The sequence below is a fragment of the Crocodylus porosus genome, unplaced genomic scaffold, assembly GCF_001723895.1.
Source record: "Crocodylus porosus isolate Cpor-Errol unplaced genomic scaffold, CroPor_comp1, whole genome shotgun sequence".
Lineage (NCBI taxonomy): Eukaryota > Metazoa > Chordata > Crocodylia > Crocodylidae > Crocodylus > Crocodylus porosus.
This window is the reverse complement of record NW_017728943.1, coordinates 79,731,920-79,740,183: the sequence shown is the minus strand read 5'-3', so window position 1 is coordinate 79,740,183 and position 8,264 is coordinate 79,731,920. Positions and strand designations below refer to the sequence as shown.

General features: G+C 41.0%; 1 protein-coding gene across 3 annotated transcripts in view; it reads right to left on the bottom strand.

Annotated features, from left to right (window-relative positions):
- The window catches only part of BTBD9 (BTB domain containing 9), a 275,559-nt gene that overhangs the window by 233,405 nt on the left and 33,890 nt on the right, over positions 1-8,264 (bottom strand). The gene's annotated exons all lie outside the window — the stretch shown is intronic.

Below are 8,264 nucleotides of genomic sequence, written 5' to 3'. Positions count from 1 at the left end.
CCCCAGTACTCTTTCCTGCCATGGCAGGGGGTCGGACTAGATGATCTGCTCAGGTCCCTTCCGACCCTAGAAACTATGAAACTATGAAAGTACCACAAAAGTAAAAAGGAGATGAAATTAAAAGTATGTTAGGTGTTCTGTAGTAAATGTCCACTACTACTACTTTGGCTTAGCTTTTATTTCCCACAGCACAAGTGAGCAGCTACTGCAGAATGGCTGATGTGGTAAATCTTGGTCACCTATGATTCTGAGAAAGTTGCTTGATTTTTGCTTCTCTTTTCCCTGTCTTTGTAAAGAACTCAGAGTTTCTCGGATGAAAACTGCTCTGTAATTCAAACTGTTAGTATGAAATGGTAATAGGAAGAGAGTTACTGGTTCAGAAGGGTAAGAACAAAGATTCTTAAAAAACAAATGCTGCTGCACTCTCCTCCGCTGACCTGCTTTTCCAGTGTTGTAAAAAGACAGAGGAACACCATGTAAGTGAAGATAGTTGGAAAAGAAATTAAATATTCAGGAAAAAAAAATATGGCAAAAATAAAAATCCACTGATACTCAAAAGTATGTCTCAAATACTACCGTGCAATATTTGTTTGTACATAGGAGCTTTCCATCCTAAAAAAATACCTCTAGAATTACCTCCATTATACATTGAATTAACCTGAGATAGTAATCATGTGAAGTGAAAATAAATGATCAACTTCTCTATTTGCAAAAGCATAAGTAAGGTTTTCCCACTAACTTAAAAATTATTTTGTTGTATAAATCTTGGCTTTTATTATAATCTATCTATTTTAAGATTAGGCCCAGAACAACTCCTATAAACCTGTTTAAAAACAGATCTGAATTATTTTTACAAACCTATTTAAAAACAGATCTATCACTGATACTTAAGGTGACATATAAACAGTGTTAAAACAAAAGTCATTGGCTGTATCAGATTACTAAAATGAGCAGGTACAGATCACCAGTTCAGTGTACCGCCAGCTTCAAGATATTATGCATGGAAAGTACAACAGCACCCATAATTCAGAAGTTAATTTGAATGTTTTAAAGTGCTATTCAAAACCAATTTCAGGCCATAATAGCGAATATAATACATTACAGGTAATATAATGAGCAACTGATTAGGAAGACTGAATCAGTCTAAGTGTGTTGTGAAAAAATCATGTGTACATTTAAATATTAACAATCAGAATTTGTGCATGAAACGCAATCACACAACCTGTTATTCTAATGCTACTCATAAGAAACTGATATTCTTTACTGAGAAATATGGGGTCAAAAATGAATAACGAGGCTGTTCTGAAAGATAAAAAAGGATCACAGAATTAAGAAAATGACGTGTATAAACAAGGAATTTATTCAAACCATGTTTAATCACATGGAAAAAAACTTGGTATATTTTCTTAAAAGTCAGGTGTATGTATTAGTCTAGTTTAACCCTGACAGCTCTAACCTCTCACAAGTGACATGCATGAGACATCACATAGACAGATGACAAACCTTGACAATATTGCTGGACTAATATTTTCCTTATAAATCGGTATTTGAACAAATTTCTCCCTTGTATTACACAAAAGCATGCTGTCCTTCAAAATCAAGCATAAAAATACAGGTTTGGTTTCACTTTGAATTGCCATCGAAATTTTTATGGTAGCACAAAGGTGATGTCTCTTGCAGCACCTAGTAGAAGCAAACTTCACTGAAGAAAAACTGTAAGCCCTTAGAAACACTAACCCAAATCAGTTAAGTGTGATACTACATTCAACCAGGTTTATCTCAAACCGCTTTCAGCCATTTTCAAACTGATTTGTGTTCTGGCATATGCTACAGAAAGCTCAATAGTATAGCTTAGTATATGCTGTACTATAGATATTCATGGAAGTGCAGGCTGAGCTTTTACATTTAGCTTTCAGTAACAAACTGAGACATATCTGCAATGGGAAGTTATGACCTGGGCCTTAGTGTAATGAGATTTGCCCTGTCTAGATGATTTTCCTGGCCAAAACTTGAACAGCTGACACAGTCTGAAAATAACAGCCTCAGGGATGAAACAGGTTGCCCTTTAACACTTTCAACAAAAGGTCAGAAATATTATACACATACAACTGCAAAAAATTAGCCTACTGAAATAAAATGACGATATTCTTGTGGCATTCAATGCATGTCACTTCACCGGACCCACAAATAAGCAAGTTGTGGGCTAGCGCAGAAAAAAAATGTGGTAAAAAGACTAACTGACAGAATTCAGAATTTACTTTAAACAGAAACTGCTGGTGAGACCCAAGAAAGGACTATATTATCATGAAAAAAATCACACACAGGGACTCACCATGAAGGTGTAGGTCTCTTCATTTCTTGCTGTTTAAAAAGTGATAAAGAGGACAGACAGCCAAAGAGTTCATTAGTCAACACTAAGTTATGGTCACAGAGAGAAAAAAACTCCTTCATTGGCAGGAAAACATGCGAGACCTTTGAGGAATTTTACCAATAGAGTATGTGAGAATATGGTGCAGCCTTGCATAGGAGGATGATTTGCTGATATTGTTGCTGGATATATCCACATCGAGCTAAACTGATTGTTTCAAAGAAAGTAAACAGTTCAATGCAACTGAAATCAAGGTTCCTTACTGGCAAGCTGACTATCCACTGCCTAGATAGAAAATCATAAGTGAATTAGATTAAAGGATGTTTTAAATCAGAATGAGTGTGTGCACGAAGATAGGAAAATAACCCTCTTTAAATCCACACCTCTAGCTGTTTTGCAGGTTTCCCAAGTGTCCCCATGTAGACAAGCCCTTAGTCCCAGTGTGGAGAAGAGACGTAATGCTTTCTGAAATGATCGCTTGTAGGAGCAATTTCCCAGATGACCAGCAGGCTACCCAAGTAAGGAGACCTTTGAATTCCTTGTCTCTTTTGATGGAGGGCTGTGGGCCAATCAAAGCATAAGATATTGAACTGATGATGCAATGCAGTGAGGGCCAACCTTTTTGGCACGCATGCTACAAATTAGCACCACCCCCTCCCCGAGTGTTACTTTGATCCGTTTCCCTTGCATGATGTGTTACTTTGCTTGCTGCTCCCTGCCCTGTATTCCCTTACGAAGCTGCTATTCCATTTTGGTTTCTGCTCTGTGCTCCCTGAATAGTCTGATGCTCTGCTTTCTGCTCCCTGCTTCCTCAATCTGCTGCATGCCTCACATAGAGACTGCCTGTGCCAAAAACTGGCCATCTCTGGTATAATGTTTCCATCAGTAACCTCAGCTTCTTTCTGTGATCCAGATATGCCAAGATGTGAAATCAGACATCTTGAAAAGAACTCAAGAGCCACAAACCAGTCTGCAGGATACAGGGAAGGGATTAGAAGTAAGGGTCACCATAAAGAATTTGAAGTCAACAAAGGAGCTGCATTGCTAAAGAAAGGATGAGTTTCCAATTACCTTTCTTTTTTTGATATTAGGAAGCAAGTAAAATTAAAAGTCTCCTACCCTTTAATATGCATGGCATTTCTTTATCATTCCTAGTTGAATCAGAGGCTCTTGCTTCACGATCCTCATCAGAAAGGCCAATTAAGAGGGATGGGGATGGCAGAAAGGGGATAGGAACAGTTATGTCAGAATACCTCTCATGTTGACAACACTTAGGCCCTATTAGTGCTGGTGTTTCCCACGGCCTCCTGAAAACAGGACAGGCAGTTAGAATCTGAGGGTTATAATTAGATAACCTCTCAAGAGTTATCCAGTTCCACTCTGAAAAAAATGTTTGGAAGGGGGGAAAACCCAAAGATGGTCCAGCCAGACTCCTGACATGTGGGTTAAAACTGATGTTTCTCTGAAATCCAGAGTTGCTGAGCTGTGGAAGCCAGCAAAGAATCCCCTCTGACAATGTCACTGCCTCTTCTTCAATGGATCCAAGAATGAGTTCTTTGAATAGTACCAAGACTGTAGTTTATACAGGACAATTATAGAGCAGCTAAGACAATCGTCTGAACTACAGGAACACAGAGATCTTAAGGGAGCTCTGGAATCTCTTGGATAGGAAGTGCTTTACTCACAGCACTATTAGAGAGCTGTATGCCCTCAGATGAGAGCTCCTCAAATGGCAACAGGAACCTTTCCTAAGAATTCAGGTCATCAACAGTTAGGGGGCCTCCTCATGGTCTCAACCAGCAACTACCAACTTAGCTGTTGAGCCTGACTCATCAAATACTGCTTGGAGTGCAAGCAGACCATTGCTGTAGAAAACTTCAGTTAGTCATGCTGGTCTTTTGAACAGATCAATACAATTAAAAGAGCTGGTCCCACAACAGAAGACTGTACTTCAGTGTCTGATATTTCACCACTCTCAACTGTAAGCTTACTGAGGAGTACACTTTCCTCACACAGAGGTCTAATTTCTTTGAATCCTCCTCCTTCAGGGTAAACTTGGCTGGCCCTTACTTCTTCAAATCCTCTTGAGTTGCTTGTGCTAGAAGTGTACCAGAGAAAACACTGGCAAATTATATTTTTAAGTTCTTAAATGAGTGCCTGGCATTTCAATCCCTTTAGGTAAGTGCCTGGTATTTCCCATCAATTCTCTTTGACATTGCTGGAACTACCAAATCATTCTGGTAATATTGAGCAGTCTGTCAAGAATGAATATAGAAAGTTGCAGGGTATCTGGAAGCTTGTACTGCTTTTCCTGGATGGCATCCAATGGGATAGCCGTTATCTTTGCCATTATTTTTAGCAAGTCTTGTAAAATCTTTAGCTTGCCCATAGAAACAGTGGATGTAGGGAGTCAGAGGAAGGGCTTACGTGTCTGCTGAGGACAAAATGGCCAACAGCTAATAAATTTCAGGAGATTGCCCATCTCAGCTCTTTTCTACTTCTCCCCAGAAGTTCAGGGTAAGGAAGAAGAGCCTGTGACAAATGCTGCTGTTTCTTTGGCATAGGGAAGCTAGTTCTGTACACCAGGTGGTCAGCAGGCTTTCACTAACAGTGCACCAAATTAGTGCAGCTCAATCCTACATCAGGGCATGGGTAGCAGTTCTTAGATATTCCACCACTAAGCATCACCTTCTAGTATAAAATTTACTAACACAGATTATATAAACTCATTTGGCATGCTTGGTAGGCCAGATTAAATCTCTTTGCAAAACAGATTGGGGTCTGTGGGTCCTAGATTGCCAGCCCCTGCTGTAGACTGTAGATGAAGTCAATTCTCTAGAGCAAAAGCAATTCTCCTCCCCATCCACCTCCCAAGAGGGCACCAGTATGTCTGTAGTCTGTATAGACAGTGAAAGAGGATTCAGTGGCAAGCACCAGGAGAACTGCTTTGTGTTCCCAGAGATCTTCTTGCACCTGCCAGGGATACTTACCTTGACTTGCTTTGAAGTCCTATTGTCTCAACTCATAGAGGTGATGTTTACTTCTGGGAAGAAGTTCTGCTGTGGTAACAAATTTCCCTTCTCAAATGAAAAGCGAGTCAGAGACTAGTGTTTCAGTGAGAGTATAGTAGGGATGCCAAGACAGTTAATACACAGCCAGCATTAAAGAATGTCACCACTGTGAAGGAAAACAGACTCAAGAGTAGTCCTAGATACCATGATGGCTGGTGCTGACACAAAATGCCAAACATGACTCTCCCCTAGCAAGAGTAACAATAGCATAGTCCTTGGAACAAGAAGAAATTAGCGCTAAGAATTTGAATTTTGGTCCTTTTATACTCTCACAGAACTATAACAGTTTTGGATTAACAAGCTTAGAAGAGGCTCTGTGTTCCCTCTTTAGAAAAAGGGATCAGTACCGGTTATTTACAACCCATCTTTAGAGTACATCTCTGATGCAGCTGACAAGTGGGATTTATGCAAAGCAGTTCAGGAGGCTCCAGCTGTGTCCTGGCTCGCTTGGGTGTAAACTAACAATTAGAGCTTCTGGGAGGAACTTCTAGATCAACAGTTTTCACCCTGGGGGTCCACAGACTATGTCTATGGGGTCTGCAAAAGAGGACTATGATTAAAAGTATGTGAACACCCAAAGGAGTCCACACCTCCATTCAAATTTTTTTTATGGGACTGCAAATGAAAAAAGGTTGAAGACCCCTGTTCTAAACCTTATGAAACTTGCATTGATCTTTTCAAAAGGAAGAGCTTCTATTTCACCTCACTCACCTTTAGGACTTTTTGAAGAATGATTTAAAAATCAAAACAGCACATCAGATCATAGCTCTCCAAACCACAGCAGCCACCAAGAAAATGACACTATTCACAAGCATAGCAGCATTGCAGAACAGGTAATTCTAAAAGCCAGTTGACATTAAGTCTGTCATACAGGGATATTGTGTGGGAGAGGACCTATACGGAGCAACTGGTAAAGAAAACATACTGACATGACACTAGCAGTAACCTCCCATTAGCAAAGAGCACAGAACTAAAGGGATCCACCTTGTAGCAAAGAGCTGCAAGAAGGAATTGAGAACAGCTACAGTTGCTCTGATTTTTATGTCTTAATCTATAGGAATTGGGAGGATACTTGGGGCCCAGTCCTTCCCAACAGATAGCAAAATTCTGTTCTTCAAAAAAAGAGCTGATCTCATGCACAAGGGATACAAAAATGCTGAGCATTGGAATCTATGGGTCAACCTCTCAAAGAACGGTCATGCATTTTCCTACTGATCTTTAATTGATATATTATACTCAGACAACTCCATTAGTATGAATGTTTTTTAAACCGCTCCAATTTGGATGGGCAATCCATACTCATAAAGTCACTTAAATGTCTGAATTGATTTGAAAGCTTTATTTTGGCCTGACCTAGGGACTTAGACTTCTGCAGCATAAGCATTCTCAGAAGCAATCCAGTTCAAGAACCTAGGTGCTAAGGATGTTTATACATGTGCTCTGAGAGGAAAGGGGGTGGGTGAAGGGCTTTAATTAGAGCAGCTCTCAATATGGATTCACATCCATTTGGAGTAGTTTCAAAAAGCACCCATCCAAACCACTGTAATTAGCATACATCAGGGCAGCCTTGATGTATGTGTATAGGTGCTTTAGAGTACAGACATATGTGAAACAGACTGGTTTAAATCTGAATCACCCAGACGTATATACCTGTTAAACCCATTTAAACCTGCCTGGAACAGTTCAAAAGTTTACTTGGAAAATCAAGGATTCCTTTAAACCAGTTCAAAGTTGCATGGAGACATCAAGCATTCTATGACATGGGTCTGGTTGGTCCTCTAGGTATCCCACATTGTACCATTCCTCACCCCCTTCACTGCTGCAACTGGCCATCCTGGTACAGTACCAGAACTCTACTCTCTACCTATTTTTCCTCCCTCCTTCCCCTCCGGTTCTGGGAACTCAAAAGTGGGGGTCTGCTACAGAGTTTGGTCAACTGCAGGTTATTTAAATTTTAGTTAACTAAAGTTTAGGAGGGAAGGGGAAGCAGAGAAGTGAAAAGCTTTCAGTCACAGATCATCTACCCTGTAAAATTCTCAAAGTATAGGTGCAAGCACTCCCCACACCCATTCACCCACTGCAAGGGCATGCTGGGCTGGATGCTCATTCTCACTCGCTAGTGTTGATGCCACAGCACTTTATACATAATTGTGACCCTGTTCCCCATCAGTAACATCTGGGAACAGTTCAACTGTTGTGTGTGTCCACAACCTGAAAGTTTTGTGCTTCAGATCAAGGCTGAAAAGCATCTATACTCTGCCAAGTCCCCAAGGAGGTATGACTGTTAGATGATAAAGCACACCAATACCACTAAATTCAGTACAAAGCACAATACTCAGGGAAACTCGTGCTTGAAAATGAGGCTGTGCGTGATAGTCTCCAGCTTTTATTACAATAGCTTATTGTATGCCTGCCCAACTTCTAAACAAATGGGAACTGAATGTCCCATGAACCATCCCAGCAGGGCTCCCCCTCCATCACTACACCATACACCTATGCAGATACCACCCTCCATCCATTGCCACACTGCATGGCCTAGGGCTCACTCCCAGCTCCCTGTGCAGCATCACACTAGGACAGGGCAGAAAGTGGAAACTAAAGGAAGGAAGGGAATCCTGGAGGCTTAGGCTGCTCTTGCAGCCAGAACAATGGGGGAAAAGGAAGGGGGAAGCGGGGTGGCAACCAGACAAGATCCCAGGTGCTACAATTTAATCCCTCACAGGCCACATGTGGCTTGCAGGCCACACAGAGCTGGCCTTAGGGGTGGGCAATGTGGGTGACTGCCTGGGAAGCAGTGATCAGGGGTTGACAAACACACACACACA